Genomic DNA, 19975 nt, shown 5'->3' on the forward strand with positions numbered 1-19975 from the left:
CAATAAGATATTCTAATTCTATTTTTCCAGTATTTATTTATTTACTTACTTATTTTGTATTTCACTCTTCGCCCCATCTCTCTCCCCTCTGACAATCACCTGCTCTCTCTCTGTGTCTGTTTTATGATGTTTGTTCATTTGTTTTGTTTTTTTAGATTCCGCATATAAGTGAAGTCATGCAGTATCTGTCATTCTTTATCCACCGTTTCACTTAGCATAACACTTTCTAGGTCCATACATGTTGTTAGAAATGGCAGGATTTTATTTTTTTTATGGCTGGATAATATCCAATTTATATATATATATAATGTATAAAATAATTATATAATATAAAATATATATTCACAACTCTTTACCTAGTTGTCTATCAATGAGCACTTAGTTTGCTTCCATAATCTTGGCTGTTGAGATTAATGCTGCAATGAACATAGAGGTGCATATACTTTTTGAATTAATGTTTTTGTTTTCTTTGGGAAAATACCCAGAAATGGAATTACTGGATTTTATCGTTGTTCTATTGCAATCTTTTTTTGAGGAATCTCTATACTATCTTCCAGAGTGGCTGCATGAATATACATTCTCATCAACTTTGCACAAGTGTTCCCTTTTCTCCATATATTCACCAACATTTATTATATGTTGTCTTTTTGATAATAGCCATTCTGAGGTGAGGTGATATCTCATTGTGGGTTTGATTTGCCTCTCCCTTTTGATTAGTAATGTTGGCCATCCCTTCCTGTGTCTGTTGGCTATATGTATGTCTTCTTTGGAAAAATGTCTATTCAGGTCCTCTGCCCATTTTTCTTTTTTTAACTCAATGAATTTTATTTGATTATAGTTGTACAACTATAATCACAACCCAGTTTTACAGCATTTCCATCTGAAACCCGAGCCCATCCCCCCACCCCATCCTGTCTCCCTTGGAAACCATGTTTTTCAAAGTCTGTGAGTCAGTATCTGTTCTGCAAAGAAGTTCATTCTGTCCTTTTTTCAGATTCCACATGTAAGTGATAGCATATGATGTTGGTATCTCACTGTCTGACTAACTTCACTTAGCATGATAATTTCTAGGTCCATCCATGTTGCTAAAAATGCTGGTATTTCGTTCTTTTTAATGGCTGAGTAATATGCCATTGTGTATATGTACCACCTCTTCTTGATCCACTCCTCTGTCAATGGACAGTTAGGTTGTTTCCATGTCTTGGCTATTATAAATAGTGCTGCAGTGAACATTGGAGTACATGTATCTTTTTGACTCATGGTTTTCTCTGGATAGATGCCAGGAGTGGGATGGCTAGATCAAATGGTAATTCTATTTTTAGTTTTCCGAAGAATCTCCATACTGTTTTCCATAGTGGTTGCACCAATTTACAGTTCTACCAACAGTGCAATAGGGTTCCCTTTTCTCCACACCCTCTCCAGCATTTATTGTTTGTAGACTTTTTGGTAACGGCCATTCTGGCTGGTGGTACCTCATAGTGGTTTTGATTTGCATTTCTCTAATAATGAGTGATATTGAACATCTTTTCATGTTTTTTGGCCATCTGTATGTCTTCTTTGGAGAATTGTCTGTTTACGATCTTCTGCCCACTTTTTGACAGGGTTGTTTGTTTTTTTGGTGTTGAGCTGCAGGAGGTGTATATAAAGCAACTTGTCAGTTGCTTCATTTGCAAATACTTTCTCCCATTCTGTGGGCTGTCTTTTTGTTTTGTTTAGGGTTTCCTTTGCTGTGCAGAAACTTTTAAGTTTATGTAGGTCCCATTTGTTTTTGCTCGGGGTCTAATCAGAGCTGTATCCACTGGCCTATGCCACAACCACAGCAACACCAGATCTGAGCCATGTCTGCGACCTACACCACAGTACATGGCAACACCGGATCCTTAACTCACTGAGGGAGGCCAGGGATTGAACCTGCGTCCTCATGGATACTAGTAAGATTTGTTTCTGCTGAACCATGACAGGAATTCCTATTTTTGTTTTTATTGTCATTACTCTAGGTGGTGGATCTGAGAAGATGTTGCTGTCATTTAGGTCAGAGAGGGTTTGGCCTATGTTTTCCTCTAGGAGTTTTAGAGTATCTGGTCTTATATTTAGGTCTTTAATCCATTCTAAGTTTATTTTTGTGTATGGTGTTAGGAAGTGTTCTAAGTTCATTCTTTTATGTGTAGCTGTCCAGTTCTCCTAGCACCACTTATTGAAGGGACTGTCTTTTCTCCATTGTATATTCTTGCCTCCTTTGTCATAGATGAGTTGACTGTAAGTGCGTGGGTTTAATTCTGGGCTTTCTATCCTGTTCCACTGATTTATATTTTTGTTTTTGTGCCAGTACCATATGATTTTGATGAGTGAAGCTTTGTAGTATAGTCTGAAGTCAGGGAGACTGATTCCTCCAGCTCCATTTTCCTTTCTCAATATGGCTTTGGCTATTCTGGGTCTTTTTGTGCTTCCATACAAACTTTAAAATATTTTTTTCTAGTTCAGTGAAAAATGTCCTTGGTAATTTGATAGGGATTGCACTGAATCTGTAGATTGCCTTGGGTAGTATAGTCATTTTGAAAATATTTATTCTTCCAATCCAAGAGCATGGTATGTCTATCTATTTGTGTCATCTTTGATTTCTTTCATCAGTGCCTTAATAGTTTTCAAAGTACAGGTCTTTATCTCTTTAGATAGTAAGTAAATTCCTAAGTATTTTATTCTTTTTGATATGATGGTAAATGGGATTGTTTCCCTAGTTTCTCTTCCTGATCTTTCATTGTTAGTATATAGAAATGCAGTCAATTTCTATGTATTAATTTTGTATCTTGTGATTTTGCCAGATTCATTGATGAACTCTAACAGTTTTCTGGTAGCATCTTTAGGATTTTCTAGGTATAGTATCATGTCATCTGCAAATAGTTATAATTTTACTTCTTCCTGTCCAATTTGGATTCCTTTTATTTCTTTTTCTTCTCTGATTGCCATGGCTAGGACTTCCAAAACTAAGTTGGATTATACTGGCAAGAGTGGACATCCTTGTCTTGTTCCTGATTTCAGTGGGAATTCTTTCAGCTTTTCATCATTGAGAATGATGTTAGCTGAGGGTTTGTAATATATGGCCTTTTTTATGTTCATGTTCCCTCTATGCCCACTTTCTGGAGGGTTTTTTTTTTTTTTTAATCAGAAATGGGTGTTGGATTTTGTCAGAAGCTTTTTCTGCATCTATTGAGAGGGTCATATGGTTTTCATTCTTCAGTTTGTTAATGTGATATATCACACTTATTGGTTTGTGGGTACTGAAGAATCTTGCATCCCTGGGATAAATCCAACTTGTTCATGATGTATAATCCTTATAATGTCTTGTTGGATTCGGTTTGCTAGTACTTTGTTGAGGATTTTTGCATCTGTGTTCATCAGTGGCCTGTAATTTTCTTTCTTTCTTTTTTTTTTTTTTGTGGTATCTTTGTCTGGTTTTAGTATCAGGGTGATGGTGGCCTCACAGAATGACTTTGGGAATGTTCCTTCCTCTGCTATTTTTTGAAATAGTTTCAGGAGGATAGATGTTAGCTCTTCTCTAAATGTTTGATAGAATTTGCCTCTAAAGCCATCTGGTCCTAGACTTTGGTTTATTGGAAGTTTCTAAATCACAGTTTTAATTTCAGTACTTGTGATTGGTCCATTCATCTTTTCTATTTCGTCTTGGTTTAGTCTTGGAAGATTGTACTTTTCTAAGAATTTGTCCATTTCTTCTAGGTTGTCCATTTTATTGGCTTGTAGTAGTCTCTTATGATCCTTTGTAGTTCTGTGATGTCCGTTGTTACTTCTCCTTTTTCATTTCTAATTTTATTGATTTGAGTCCCCTCCTTTTTTTTTCTTTGTTTTTTTCTTTTTTTTTTAATGTTATTTCCTCCCTTTTGTTTATTTTATTTTTTGTCTTTTTGCTATTTCTTGGGCCGCTCCCGCAGCATATGGAGGTTCCCAGGCTAGGGGTCGAATCGGAGCTGTAGCCACCGGCCTATGCCAGAGCCACAGCAACGCGGGATCCGAGCCTCGTCTGCAACCTACACCACAGCTCACGGCAACGCCGGATCGTTAACCCACTGAGCAAGGGCAGGGACGGAACCCGCAACCTCATGGTTCCTAGTTGGATTCGTTAACCACTGCGCCACGATGGGAACTCCCAGCAAAAGCAGTTCTAAGAGGGAAGTTTAGAGCCATACCAGCCTATCTCAGGAAACAAGAAGAAGCTTAAATAAACAACCTAACTTTACCTCTAAAGCAACTAGAGAGACAACAGACAAGCCCCAAAGTTAGCAGAAGGAAAGAAATCATAAAGATCAGAGCAGAAATCAATGAAATAGAAATGAAGAAAACCATAGAAAAGATCAATGAAATGAAAAGCTGTTTCTTTGAAAAGATCAACAAAATTGATAAACCCTTAGCCAGACTCATCAAGAAAAAAGAGGCGTTCCCGTCGTGGTGCGGTGGTTAACGAATCCGACTAGGAACCATGAGGTTGTGGGTTCGATCCCTGCCCTTGCTTGGTGGGTTAACGATCCGGCGTTGCCGTGAGCTGTGGTGTAGGTTGCAGACGAGGCTCGCATCCCACGTTGCTGTGGCTCTGGCGTAGGCCGGCGGCTACAGCTCAGATTCGACCCCTAGCCTGGGAACCTCCATATGCTGCAGGAGCGGCCCAAAGAAATGAAAAAAAAAAAGAACTGCTTTTGCTGAATCCCATATGTTTTGGATTGTTGTGTCTTTGTTGTCATTTGCTTCTCAGTATTTTTAAATTTCCTCTTTGATTTCTTCAGTGATCCATTGGTTGTTTAGTAGCATGTTGTTTAGTCTCCATGTGTTTGTGTTTTTTGCAGGTTTTTTCTTGTTGATTTCCAATCATATAGCTTTGTGGTAAGAAAAGATGCTTGATATGATTTCAATTTTCTTAAAGTTACTGAGGCTTGATTTTGTGTGGCCCAGAATGTGATCAGTCCTGGATAATGTTCCATGTGCATTTGCCTTTTTTTTTTTTTCTGTCTTTTTAGGGCCACACCCATGGCATATGGAAGTTCCCAGGCTAGGGGTCTAATTAGAGCTGTAGCTGCCAGCCTATGGCACAGCCACAGCAACGCCAGATACGAGCCGTGTTTGCGACCTACACCACAGCTCAGGGCAACGCCAGATCCTTAACCCACTGAGCAGCAGGGATGGAACCCGAAACCTCATGGTTCCTAGTTGGATTCATTTCCACTGTGCTGTGATGGGAATTCCCCCATGTGCATTTGAGAAGAGTGTGTATTCTGCTGATTTGGGGTGGAATGTTCTATAAATATCTATGAAGTCCGTATGGTCTAATGAGTAATTTAGGGCCTGTGTTTTCTTGTTGATTTTCTGTTTGGATGATCTGTCCATTGCTGTAAATGGAATGTTAAAGTCCCCCACTATTATTGTGTTATTGTTGATGTTTCCTTTTAAGGTTGTTAGTAGTTGCCTTATATACTGTGGTGATTGTATGTTGGGTGCATATATATTTAAAATTTTTATATCTTCTTCTTGGATTGCTCTTTGATCATTAAGTAATGTCCTTCTTTTTCTCTTATAATATTCTTTATTTTAAGGTCTATTTTGTCTGATATGAATATTGCTACTCCAGCTTTCTTTTGATTCCCATTTTCATGGAATATTTTCTTGCATCCCTTCACTTTCAACTTGAATGTCTCCCTAGAACTGAAGTGCGTCTCTCGAAGACAACATATATATGGGTCTTGTTTTTGTACCCATTCAGCCAGTCTATGTCTTTTGGTTGGGGCATTTAGTCCGTTTACATTTAAGGTAATTTATTGATATGTATGTTCGTTCTCACTGCCATTTTATTAAATGTTTTAGATTTGTTTTTGTTGGTCTTTTTTTTTTCTTTTGCTTTTTCTAGGGCCACTCCCATGGCATATGGAAGTTCCCAGGCTAGGGATCTAATCGGAGCTGTAGACAGTGACCTATGCCAGAGGCATAGCAATGCAGGATCCGAGCCGCGTCTGCGACCTACACCACAGCTCACAGCAATGCTGGATCCTTAGCCCACTGAGCAAGGCCAGGGATCGAACCCGCAACCTCATGGTTCCTAGTTGGATTTGTTAACCACTGAGCCACCACAGGAACTCCTGTTGGTCTTTTTAATTCCCTTCTTCTCTTGTTCTCTTCTCTTGTGGTTTGATGACTGACTTTAGTGTTTGGATTGCTTTTTCTTATTTGTGTGTGTATCTGCTGTAGATATTTTGGTTTTAAGTTACCATGAAGTTTTGATATAGGAGTACATATATATACTAGATTGTTTTAAGTTGTTGGTCTCTTAACTGCAAGTGCCTCTCTAGTGTCCTACATTTGTACCTCTTCTCACGATTTCTGATTTTGGTAGCATATTTGTATGTGGATGATTTCCTACCTTTACTATATGTGTGCCTTTACTGGTGAGCCTTGTCATTTGCAATATTTTTGTTTCTAGTTGTGGCCTTTTCTTTTCCACCTAGGGAAGTTCCTTTAGTATTTGTTGTAAATCTGTTTTAGTGGTACTGAATTCTCTTAGCTTTTACTTGTCTATAAAGCTTTTGATTTCTCTTTCAAATCTGAATGAGTGCTTTGCTGGGTAGAGGAGTCTTGGTTGGAGTTTTTTTCTTTTCATCACTTTAAGTACATCATGCCATTCCCTCCTGCCCTGCAGAGTTTCTGTTGAAAATTCTGCTGATAACCTTATCAGGGTTCCCATGTATATTATTTGTTTCTTTTCCCTAGCTGCTTTCAGTATTTTCACTTTGTCTTTAATTTTGGTCAGTTTGATTAATACGTGTCTCAGGGTATTCCTCCTTGGGTATATTTTAATGGTACTCATTGTGCTTCCTGGATTTGAGTGAGTGATTCCTTTCCAATGTTAGGGACGTTTTCATCTATTATCTCTTCAAATATTTTTTTTCTGTCCCGTTCTCTCTTTTCCTATAATATGGCAACCCTATAATATGGATATTGGCGTGTTTAACGTTGTCCCAGAGTTCTCATAGTCTGTCTTCATTTCTTTTCAATCTTTTTTTTCTTTTCTGTTCCACATCAGTGATTTTCACTAGTCTGTCCTCCACCTTGCTTATTTATTCTTTTGCCTCCTGTATTCTGCTGTTGGCTGCTTCTAATGAATTTTTTTATTTATGCTATCATATCTTGCATCTCTGCTTGCTTAATCCTTATCTCTTATATTTCTTTGGCCAGTGTTTCTTATAATTTGTCAATCTTTGCCTCCAGTTTATTTTCAGTATGTTGAGTCATCTTCACTATAATCAGTCTAAAGTCTTTTTCATGGTGGTTGATAATCTCCAGATCAGTCAGCTGTTTTTCTGTTTTTTTTTTTTCTTTTTTTCTTGCTCCCTTATCTGAGTCATAATTCTCTGCCTTTTCATTTTGGGTATATTTTTGGTGAGGTCTCCTTTTTGCAGACAGTAGAATTGTAGCCTCTCTAGCCTCTGATGGTCTGCCCCCCTTGTAGCTAAAGTTGATACGGGGGCTTGCTATAGGCTTCCTGATGGGAGGGACTGGTGCCTGCCCACTGGTAGGTGGAGCTGATTCTTACCTCTCTGGTGAGTGGGGCTTTGTGTCTGGGTGAGATTTGAGGTGGCTGTGTGCCTGGGGGGGTCTGTAGGCAGCCTGTTTGCTGATGAGTGGGGCTGTGAGCCCACCTAGATTATTATTTGGCCTGGGGCTTCTCAGCACTGATGGGTGGGACCAGATTTTTCCTAAATGACCACCTCTAGAGGAACACATGCTAATGATTTTTCCCAAGACCTTTGCCTCCAATGTCTTTCCCCTATCATGAGTCACAGTCCCTCCCTGTTTTCCCAGGAGATCCTCCAAGAGCTGCACTCAGATCTGACCCAGATTCCTATGGAGTCTCTGCTTTACCCTGGGACCCAGTGCACATGAAAGCCTATGTGCGTCTTTCAAGAATGGGGTCTCCATTTCCCCCAGTCCTGTGGAGCTCCTGTGCACAAGCCCTACTGGCCTTTAATGCCGAATACTCTGGGGACTCCTTCCAGTAACAGAATCTCAGGCATGGGGACCTGACATGGGGCTCAGAATTCTCACTCCTATAGGTGAGTCTCTAATACAGTTATTTTCCAATCTGTGGGCTGCCCACCTGGTGGGTATGGGACTGCTTAAATCACATAATCGCCTCTCTTGCTGTCTTGATGTGGCATCCTCTTTGTCTTCTGGAGTAGGATATCTTTTTTGATAGTTTGTAGTCTATTTGATTGAAGGTTGTTCAGAAGTTGGTTGTAATTTTGTTGCTTTTATGAGAGAAGGTGAGCTCCAGTCCTTTTGTTCTACCATCTTAATCCCATCTCTCTACCCACTTTTCTCTTTCTTTCTGTCTTTCTTTTTCTCTATAGGGCTGCACCTGGCATATGGAAGTTCCCATGCTAGGGGTCTAATTGGAGCTGCAACTGCCACCCTTCGCCACAGCCATAGCAACATGAGATCCGAGCTACATCTGTGGCCTACACCACTGCTCACAGCAACACTGGATCCCTGCCTCACTGAGTGAGGCCAGGGATCAGACCCACATCCTCATGGATACTAGTCAGATTCGTTTCCCCTGAGCCACAACAGGAATTTCCTTGCCCTTTTTTCAATCAAGCCTTTTTTATTTTGTTTGATATTGAGTTGTATAAGTTCTTTGTACATTTATAATATTAACCCCTTATCAGAGATATCATATGTAGATATCTCTAATTTAGTAGGTTATCTTTTCATTTTGTTGATAGTTTTTTTCTTCTCTGTGCTAAACCTTTTTAGTTTGATGTAGTCTCATTTGTTTATTTTTGCTTATGTTTCCCTTGCTTGAGGAGACATTCAAAAAGATATTGCTAAGACCTATGTCAAAGAGCATATTGCCTATGTTTTCTTCTAGGAGTTGGAGGTATCACACTTTCAGGTTTCAAACTATACTACAAAGTTGCAGCCATAAAACCAGTATGGAAATGGCACAAAAATAGACACAGATCAATGGAAGAGAATAGAGTCCAGAAGATAACCCATAGTTCTCTGGTAAATTAATCTGTGACAAAGGGAGCAAGAATATAATGGGAAAAAGACAGCCTCTTCAACAAATGGTGTTGTGAAAACTGGACAGTTACATGTAAAAAACAAAACTAGACCATTTAAAAAATAAACTGGAGTTCCCGTCATGGCTCAGTGGTTAATGAATCCAACTAGAAACCAGGAGGTTGCAGGTTCGATCCCTGGCCTTGCTCAGTGGGTTAAGGATCCGGTGTTGCCATGAGCTGTGGTGTAGGTCACAGATTCGGCTTGGATCCTGAGTTGCTATGGCTCCAATTGGACCCCTAGCCTGGGAACCTCCATATGCTGCAGGAGCAGCCCAGGAAACGGCAAAATGACAAATTAAAAAATTTAAAATAAATAAATAAATAAATGAATAAATAAATAAATAAATAAAAGCTTGAATATTAGACCTGAAATCAAAGATATTCTAATTTTAAATTAATTCACGAACACAATTTTGAATATTGAAGGTTTCCTTCAGAAAGATTTAGAGTTCTATCACCAGATGAAAGAGTGAGGACCTGGGTGCATGGAAGCTAATGATCTTCAGTGTTTCCATTGCCTCTATTCATCTCTTCAAAAAGTAAACATCTAAGAGGGTTCCCATTGTGGCTCAGCAGTAAAGAACCCGACTAGTATCCATGAGGACCCAGTTTGATCCCTGGCCCTGCTCAGTGGGTTAAGGATCTGGCATTGCTGTGAGTTGCAGTGTAGGTTATAGAAGCAGTGTGTTGGTGTTGCTGTGGCTGTGGCACAAGCCAGCAGCTGTAGCTCCAATTCAACCCCTAGCCTGGGAACTTCCATATGTGGGTGTGGCTCTAAAAAAAAAAAGTAAACATCTGAGACTTAAGAGGACTTTGGATGATAAGATTGACAGTTTGAAAAACTACCATTTAAATACTCCTTTTCAGGAGTCCCTGTCATGGCTCAGTGGTTAATGAATCTGATTAGGAACCATGAGGTTGCGGGTTCGATCCCTGGCCTTGCTTGGTGGGTTAGGGATCTGGCATTGCCGTGAGCTGTGGTGTGGGTTGCAGATGTTGCTAAGATCTGGCATTGCTGTGGCTCTGGTATAGGCCGACGGCTACAGCTCCAATTAGACCCCTAGCCTGGGAACCTTCATATGCTGCAGGAGTGGCCCTAAAAAAGGCAAAAAGACGATAAATAAATAAGTAAATAAATACATACTCCTCTTCAGTTTTCGTGTGTGTGCTCAGTGGGTTTTTTGCTGGTGCATCCAAACAGTGACTAGATTATGCTTCTAGGGCAACCATTTGAATCCTCTAGTACTCAACATTCATTAGCTCCTCAAAGTGACGTTTCAATTTAGTCCTGAAAAGAATGAAAGAGTGAGCTTGAAAATTCAGCATGTAAGAAAATACACTAGCACTGTCCACATTATCCATTCTCTGAACAGTTCCAAGAGAAGGTTTGGTCATGGAGGTTCATTGTGATCATGGGCAGGCCTGACACTTGCTCCAGTGATTTGTGCGGTGTATAGGTTACCACCACTCCTTCTGCCTTAGCCTCACCCTAAAGAGTCGCATCCAGAAAACCTCCTTTGTGATGCGCTGGTTTTGGTTTTCCTAAGACACATTCAGATAAACACATGGCTACTAAATGAAAAGGTTTATTTGTAAAATTGCTCATTTACCACCAGAAATACACACTCTGCCCTAAGGAAATTTGTTTAGAGTGTGCTCTGCAGCAAACTAAGTTTTCAGAGAATCTCAAAACCTTTTTTTTTTTTCTTGCTTTACTTTGGCATATTTTCTCTGCCATTCTATTTTTCAAAATAACTGAATGAGAGCCTTTTTTATTTATTTATTTTGCCTTTTTGCCTTTTCTAGGGCCGCTCCTGCGGCCTACGCCAGAGCCACAGGAACACAGGATCTGAGCTGCGTCTGCAACCTACACCACAGCACATGGCAACGCCGGATCCTTAACCCACTGAGCAAGGCCAGGGATCGAACCTGCAACCTCATGGTTCCTAGTCGGATTCGTTAACCACTGAGCCACGACGGGAACTCCAGAGCCTTTTTTTAATGAACAACATAAAATGTACCATGGAGTTATTCTTGCCATCCAGACATGTTCATTGCAAGATATAATCTGAGTGAGAGGAAATTATTCTCCATCATTTTGTTCTGTCCGTATGTGTTCTGAACTCATGTGCACATCTACTTGGAGAACAGTCATTTATTCAAGAGACACTGATTGAGTATTTGCACTGCCAGCCCTGAGCATAAAGGGCTAAATAAAATACAAAAATCTGGTCCTCATGGAGCTTACATTCTAACGTGAGGAGACAGTAAAATAAGTGGCATATAGTTTTAGATGGTGATAGCATTTGGAAAGAAAGAAAATGGAAAAGGCAGACAGAGTTCGGTGTGCTCAGCGAAGGCCTTGATGGAACATAACATTAGAGCGAAGATCTGGTAGATTTGAGTGAGGGCCTTGGCGTTAATCTGAAGGCATGTGCTTTAAGCTGACACAACAGTGGAGGTCAGGAAGGGGGATGAAAAGAAACTCAGGGCTGCATTTGAGTACAGGCAAGGCAGCCAGTGTGGGAAGAGCTTAGTAGACAAGGGGAGATGATAGTGGAGGTAAAAGCGGAAAGAAATGAAAGAAACGAGGTTAGAGAAGTGACTGCAGTGAAGGAGGGGTGGGCGGTGGTCAGGCTCCCTGGACCTTCAGCTCTTCTGACAGTTGAGATGAGAAGCTATTGGAGAGTTTTAAGAAGAGGAGTGACAGTGATTTGACCTCACAGATTCTGGCCTAAGCAACTAGAAAAGTTGGGCAAAGTGGTCATTACTTGAGATAGGATGAAACATGAAGAGGAAAATACTTTGCAGTGGAATGGCAAAGGGAATTAGGAATTTTCTTTAGGTTTTGAAAGCCTATTATGAATCCAAACAAATATGTTGAATAGGAAATTCACTTTAGTCTGAAATTCATGGAAGGGATACCAGTGGGATATAAAAAATTTGCGGGTCTTCTGCACATGGATAGAATTTAAAACCTTATGCCTGGAGTTCCTGTTGTGTCTCAGTGGTTAACGAATCTGACTAGGAACCATGAGGTTGCGGGTTCGATCTCTGGCCTTGCTCAGTGGGTTGAGGATCTGGCGTTGCCATGAGCTGTGGTGTAGGTCAAAGATACGGCTCAGATCCCACGCTCCTGTGGCTCTGGTGTAGGCCGGTGACTGAAGCTCTGATTTGACCCCTAGCCTGGGAACCTCCATATGCCCGCGGGAGCTGTCCTAGAAAAGTCAAAAAGACCAAAAAAAAAAAAAAAAAAGCCGTATGCCTAATTGAGATGACCGAAAAAGTAGATAGAAACTAAAGATAGAAAAGGGAAGAAGCCCTAGGACTGAGCCCAGAACATTTTTATGTAAAGACATAAGGTAAAATAAACCAAGGCAAATTTTCCAACTATCCTTCATATGATTACCAGAAACTTTATTTATTTAGGATTGAAAAAAGAATTAACTGAATATATCACAAAGCTCAAGAATCCTAAAGAAAGTTTAATCTTACCCTAAAGAAAGATTAGATTCTACCTCTTGGCCTTTTGGCAATAAACACTTTGACCTTTTAAAAACTATCTAACTGAGTCATTCACCCATTTTTAAGTTAGGGGTTTAATTTCAGGCAAATGATAGGCAATGATTGAGACCTCCAACATAAAGAAGGCAGATTAGCATAAGTGTGGGTTTACTTGGATGAAAGAGAGGATCTAATTTTAACCCTGGGTGGAGGACCACTCAATTCCACAAATATGTATTGAATGCCAGTTATGTGTAAGACGCTTGAGAGAGTAATTTGGGAAATACAAATATGAATGAGACACAGTCTTTCTCTTCAGAAAGATTACAACAGAAATATGGATAGTGAGATAAGCATAATGTGATGAGAGGCACAGAGTGGCAGAAACACTTTATGAAAGTTCAAGTTAAAGAAAGTGATTCCCCCCTTGGGAACATCTTAGAAACTCCATAGAGCACATAGAATTTCAGATAGCCTCTGAAATCTGGGTAGGATAAGATTGGACAGGTAGAAGGTATAGAATGGGCAAAGGCCCTGGGGTAGAAAAGCCCAGAAATATGTTTCACTGGTGGGTGTTTATGTCCTCAAACCATTGTTATTATCACCCATGTTTATTTTGTTTTTTTTCCTCCCAAAGTGTAGAAGCAGAGATTGCACAAATAATTATGAGTTTGAATCCATTGGAGAATATGGGCATATTTGCACATCCATGTTCATTGCAGCATTATTCAAAATAGATGTGAGGTAGAAGCAATTTAAGTGTCCATTGATGGATGAATGAATAAAGAAAAATGGTATATACATATAAGGGAATATTATACAGCCCTAAAAAGAAGGAAATTCTGTCATATGGATGAACTTTGAGGACATTATGCTAAGTGAAAGAAGCTGGTCATGAAAAGATGAATGCGTCATCATTCCACATTTATGAGGTATATAAAGTGATTAAACTCAAAGAAACAGAAAGAATAGTGGTTGCCAGGGGAAGAGAGGAGGTGAAAAGAAAGAATTAATTGTTGGTCAGTGTGTATACAGTTTCAGCTTTGCAAGACAAAGTTCTAGGGATCTGTTGCACAACAGTGTGCATGTATTTAACACTGCTGTACTGCATACTTAAAAATGGATAAGATGCTAAATTGTACGTAATATGTTTTTTAAGCACTTTTTTTTTTTTTTTTTGCCACGCGGGTGCAGCATATGGAAGTTCCCAGGCTATGGGTCAAATCAAAGCTACAGCTGCCGACCTATGCCACAGCCACAGCCACAGTCACAGCCACATGGGATCTGAGCCATGTCTGCAGTCTACAACGCAGCTCACTCACGGCAATGCCAGATTGTTAACCCACTGAGCGAGGCCAGGCATTGAACCTACATCCTCATGGATACTGGGTGGGTTCGTATTTGCGGAACCACAAAGGGAACTCCCATAGTTTTTAAAAAGGAAAAGAAAAAAATGTGTATGGGCCAATACTCATTCACCTATAAGCAACTAAACCCAACCAAAATAGCTTTGCCAAACAAAGGAAAATTTATCGGTTCAGACAACCTGAGAAGGGGTTAAGGATGCTGCGAGGCCTTAATAACTGCAATTAGTTATTACGCCCCTAGGTGTCACTCTTCACCTCCTGACTCTTTATCATCACCAATCTGTTTTCTCCACAGGGTGGCATAGTGGCTGAAGATAACTCCCAGGTTTTACACCTTGGGTTTTTTAGCTACACTAAGAGTGCCCCCTCCCCCTGCCGCCCCCTGTTCTCCCTCCAAGTTCAAAACACTAAGAAGAGCTGTATGAAGTCCAGTCGGCCTCTGGACCAGTTGCCAACAGGATCTTGTAAGGAAATCTGACAAAGGGTCAGATCTTCTAAAGAGAACTTGGTAAGTCCCGTGGGAACTGTGTGACTGGGAGGGGGATGGGGTGGGAGGTAATTAGCTAGCTCTTACCACTTTAATGCTGTATCACAAAGCACCCCAAATGAGTGGTTTAAAACAGCTATCATTGGCGTTCCCATCTTGGATCAGTGGATATGAATCTGACTAGCATCCATGAGGATGCAGGTTCGATCCCTGGCCTCGCTCAGTGGGTTAAGGATCCAGTGTTGCCGTGAGCTGTGGTGGAGGTTGCAGTCTCGGCTGGGATCCCATGTTGCTGTGGCTGTGGCATAGGCCAGCAGCTACAGCTCTGATTCGACCCCTAGTCTGGGAACCTCCATGTGCCGGCGGTATGGTCCTAAAAAGACACATACATGCATACCACAGCTGTCATTTATTTCTACAGGTCTGCAGACTGGCCCAGGCAGCTCTTTTGTAGGCCATGGTGACTAGGGTGGCTGTAAGCCACATAGTGACCATCTGCCTCTTAGGGCACGTAAGGTAGCCAGGGCACATGGGAGGCCTCTGAAGTTTAGGTTCAGAATCATCCTCATATACCACTCCAACTCACACGCCAGTGATCAATGCCAGTCACGTGCCTAAACACTCAGTCGAGGGGCAGAGAAAAACTTTCTGCCCACAGTGAAACTATAGTCTGAGTTGGATGTGGGGGAGGGAGAAGCATGGGGCTAAATCATTTAATCTCCCACAACAGGGGAATGGGAGACACAGTTCCCAGAGGAAGTTTGGATGTTGGGCAAACAAGACAACTAGAGTCATCTATAGATTTATTACACAGATAGAAATACAGTAATATCAAGTAGCAGATTTTCTCAATTCCAAATGCTGAAGTAGAGAGCATTGGAAAACTTCATGAATCCAGAGCATAGTATTATTCAAGAACAAGGAATTCTCCGAGTCTCATTACTTTGTGTTGCATTGTGTGTCTTTCCTTTCATTTTTTTTTAAAAATTTTTTTTATTTTCCCACTGTACGGCAAGGGGGTCAGGTTATCCTTACATGTATACATTGCAATTAAATTTTCCCCCCTTTTTTCTGTTGCAACATGAGTATCTAAACAAAGTTCTCAATGGTATTCAGCAGGATCTCCTTGTATATCTATTCTAAGTTGTGTCTGATAAGTCCAAGCTCCCGTGTCTTTCCTTTCTGAATGGCAAAATTGTAGAGAGATTCTTTTTTAAGAAAACCAAAATTCCAAATTGAAAGTTGCAAGGCAAAATGGTAAAGTTGCACCACTTTTTTTTTTCTTTTTTTGGCTTTTTGGCTTTTCTAGGGCCGCTCCCATAGCATATGGAGGTTCCCAGGCTAGGGGTTTAATCGGAGCTGTAGCTGCCAGCCGACGCCGGAGCCACAGCAACGCGAGATCTGAGCCGTGTCTGCAAACTACGCCACAGCTCATGGCAATGTCGGATCCTTAACCCACTGAGCAAGGCCAGGGATTGAACCTGCAACCTCATGGTTCCTAGTCAGATTTTTTAACCACTGAGCCACGATGGGAACTCCATGTTGCGCCACTTTTTAAATTGTCACTTTACTCCACCAAAGGATGTGTTTTCCATAAATTTTTCCCTTTACAAAACACTCTTATGATCTAATTTTCTTGTCTTGAATGATTTGTTAACCTTATTAGATCATGGTAACCACAAATTATATACTTTAGCACAATGATTTCTTATTAGATAACTCTTTAAATAGACTGAGGCTTTAGCTCTTTTTAATCTGAGTCATTTTCCCATTATGAATATAAGATAGATAAATTAAAAACAAGAAAAAATACTTTCAGGAGTTCCTGCTTTGGTGCAGTGGGTTAATGAACCAGCTTGTCTCTGTTGTAGCACCGGTTCAATCTCCAGCCCAGTGAAGTGGGTTAAGGATCCAGCATTGTCACTGTAGCAACTCAGGTTGCTGCTGTGGTGTGGGTTTGATCCCTGGCCCAGGAACTTCCACATGTCACAGGCCAAAATAAATAATCAATTTTAAAAAAAGGAAAAAATATTTTCATCATTTTGGTGTGCTTGTATTTGCAATAGTCAGAAATTTGTTCTTACTGTAACTGCCAGAAATCCAGCTCAGAATATTTATGTAAAAAAATGGGAATCAATGGGAAAAGAATAGGAAAAGAAATTTCTGTGGGGAGCAGCTAATTTCAGGTGTCTCAGGGAGAGAAACTTCCAGCTTGACAAGGCCAAGACGAATGCTCTTTCACAGTGTTTGTCTTTCATCCGCATAATTCTGCTAGGCTTCATTTTCTCCAAGGATTTTCCACATACAAGCCTAGGACTACAGCCTTTTTATTCAGTGTCTCAAGTAAGAAAGTCTTGGAGTTCCCACCATGGCACAGTGTTTAACGAATCCGACTAGGAACCATGAGGTTTCTGGTTCGATCCCTGGCCTCACTCAGTGGGTTAAGGATCTGGCGCTGCCGTGAGCTGTGGTGTGGGTTGCAGATGTGGCTCGGACCCTACGTTGCTGTGGCTCTGGTGTAGGCCGGTGGCTACAGCTCCGATTAGACCCCTAGCCTGGGAACCTCCATATGCAGTGGGAGAGGCTCAAGAAAAAGGCAAAAAGACAAAAAAAAAAAGAGAGAGAGAGAGAGAGAGAAAAGAAAAAAAAAAAAAAGAAAGTTTTTCCTGAAAAAAATCTCAGAGAAGAGCTCTGTCTGCCCTATCTTGGGGCCTGTGCTCATCCAGAATAATCCCTTTTCCTTGAGAGATGAGGTGCCAGGTCATATCCTCACTCTTACTGGCCAGGGTGGAGTGATGTACTGTAATTGACAGTCCAACCACAACTCATTGGAAAGGGGGAAGGGCCGTTTCCCCAAGGAGAAGGGTCGCTCTTAGCAAATGAAAGTGGGAAGGGAGAGGTATTCTGCATTGAAAAACACATGAATGAATGAATGAATGAATGTCTCTAGTTTTCATTCCACTCGAATCTTGGTATGTTGGGCCTCTTCCTTTCAGTCCTCTCTGGTCATGTCTGAAGGTCTGGTGGGGTTTGTATCTCGCGGTCTGTTTACATGAAGGACCTTGGTGCCTCTTTGGAAAGATTTTAATCCAAGGGAAGGGAATGTCATGGCACAGAAGTATGGCTTAAGCTCAATGGACCAGGATAAAAGCGGAGAAATGATGATGAATGTGGCGCTATTTTTGTCTATCTATCACTCAGATAGTGGCCCAGCCCCCACGGATTCATGCTTGAGTCCTAGAGTGAAAGGGATGCAACAAAAATGTGATCAGATCTGAAGGGCTGTTTTACAGCGACCTCTGTGAGATAACTGAAGTACAGGAGGTCAGTGGCATTCATGACAACTTCTGTAGTGACCTGAGACTGCACCATGTAGGCACGCTCAGCATCAAGTACCAGCAATATTAGCTGACACTGGCACTGGTAACTGTGGCAAAGACTTGGAAGGCAGCAGAATTACCACTTGTCATTGCATGCAGAGGAGACATGATCACGTGAAGCCAGAATAGGAGAGAAGGAGATGACTGGGCTAAGCTTAGAGGTTCTTCTGTCCTATGTGATATTGACTAGAGCTGCAGTTGTTTGTGGCTCAGTTGGTCTGGATGGTTCAAGATGGCTCATTCACGTGGCTGGCATCTGGGGCATCCGCTGGGACTGTTGAAGACTGCCTCAGATTTCCTCCCTATGTCATCTTCATGGTTTGGATGAATCACAGCAGGTTGGGTGGTTTCTAAAAGGGAATATCCCAATCAGAGAAATTGGAAACTTAAAAATTTTTAAGCCCAACCTTTGAAGTCACACAATATCCCTTCTTCCACATTCTATTGGTTAAAACTAATCACAGAGCCAATCCATACTCAATGTAGGAATGGTTTACATGAGGATGTGAATACTGGGAGGCATGGTTCACTGGGAGCCATGGTTGTAAACCAGCTACCACTGCCAGACAATGCAGTTTTGTATTCTGGTTTTTTTTTGGTTTTTTTTTTGTTTGTTTTTTTTTTTTTTGTCTTTTTACAGCTGCACCTATGGCATATGGAAGTTCCCAGGCTTGGGGTCCAACTGGAGCTGCAGCTGCTGGCCTACGCCACATCCACAGCAATGACAGATCCGAGTTGCATCTGTGACCTACAACATAGATCACAGCAACACCAGATCCTTAACCCACTGAGTGAGGCCAGGGATCGAATTCACATCCTCAAGGACAGTATGCTGAGTTCTTAACCCACTGAGCCACAACAGGAACTCCAGACAATGCAGTTTTGTGCCTATTTTAATGATCGTGCCTTCCCTATAGGCTATCTAGGAAACAGCAAAAAAATATATATATGATTTACTCATGCATGCATTAATTAATTAATTCAACAGATATTTACTTATTCGATATGTGCCAGACACTGGGCAGGGTAGTGAAAATATTAACATGAATATGACAGTGAAATGAACATGGATGTGGGAAAAAAGAGCTACAATCCATTGGCATAAGGGCTAGAAAAGGAGGCCATGGGGCATAGAAAAGAGGAAATAGGATAAAGTGTCAGGGAAGATGTCTGTGTGAAAGGCAAAAACTAAGTTGAATTTCAGAAATGCATTAGGAGAGGCATTCACAGAGGAGCAGCGTATTAGAAAGCAAAATAAAGTGCATTTGGGAACCTAAAGGGGTTGAATATGAAGTTGAGGAGAGTGGCTGGGGGGGGTCGGTTTTATCAAGTTCGTCAAGGATCTTATGGCCCAGGCTAAGGAGACTGGCTGTTATCGGGTGGGGACTGGGAAGCCGTTTGGACAATGTGAAGGAATGGAGGAGTCCTCTTGTGGCGCAGCGGGTTAGGGATCTGGCATTGACATTGCAGTAGCTTGGGTCACTGCTGTGGCACAGGTTCAATCTCTGGCCCAGGAATTTTCACATGACATGAACACAGCCAAAAAAAAAAAAAAAAAAAAAGAAGAAGAAGATGTGAAGAATGGGGCATTAATATACTGTTATTTTATTTATTTATTTTGTCTTTTTGCCATTTCTTGGGCCGCTCCCGTGGCATATGGAGGTTCCCAGGCTAGGGGTCGAATCGGAGCTTAGCCACCGGCCTACACCAGAGCCACAGCAACTCGGAATCTGAGCGGCGTCTGCAACCTACACCACAGCTCACAGCAATGCCGGATCCTTAACCCACTGATCAAGACCAGGGATTGAACCCTCAACCTCATGGTTCCTAGTTGGATTTGTTAACCACTGAGCCATGGTGGGAACTCCATGATATACTGTTATTTTAGAAGAGTCACGCCAGTTGCACTGTGGAGTATGGGTTGGAGGTGGTTGAGGATGTAGGCAGGAAGGTCAGTTCTGTAGAAGGCCTTGGTAGTTATCTTGGTTAGAGGAATACTGAGGGGAAGGGACAGAGAGGAAGAAGAATTAAAGAGAAATGGAATGATTTGGTGATTGACCTAATCAGATGTGGACAGTGAAAGAGAGGGCAGCATTTATTGGCATGTTGCTTGTATCA

General features: G+C 41.2%; 1 protein-coding gene across 1 annotated transcript in view; it reads left to right on the forward strand.

Moving 5' to 3' along the window:
- Positions 1–19975, forward strand: part of C8H1orf141 (chromosome 8 C1orf141 homolog) — a 185593-nt gene that overhangs the window by 90766 nt on the left and 74852 nt on the right. The window contains exon 3 of the mRNA XM_047788720.1: positions 14286–14498. The gene's annotated coding sequence lies outside the window, so the exon portion shown is untranslated. The remainder of the gene's footprint in view (positions 1–14285; positions 14499–19975) is intronic.

This window comes from Phacochoerus africanus, chromosome 8, assembly GCF_016906955.1.
Source record: "Phacochoerus africanus isolate WHEZ1 chromosome 8, ROS_Pafr_v1, whole genome shotgun sequence".
Taxonomy (NCBI): Eukaryota; Metazoa; Chordata; class Mammalia; order Artiodactyla; family Suidae; genus Phacochoerus; species Phacochoerus africanus.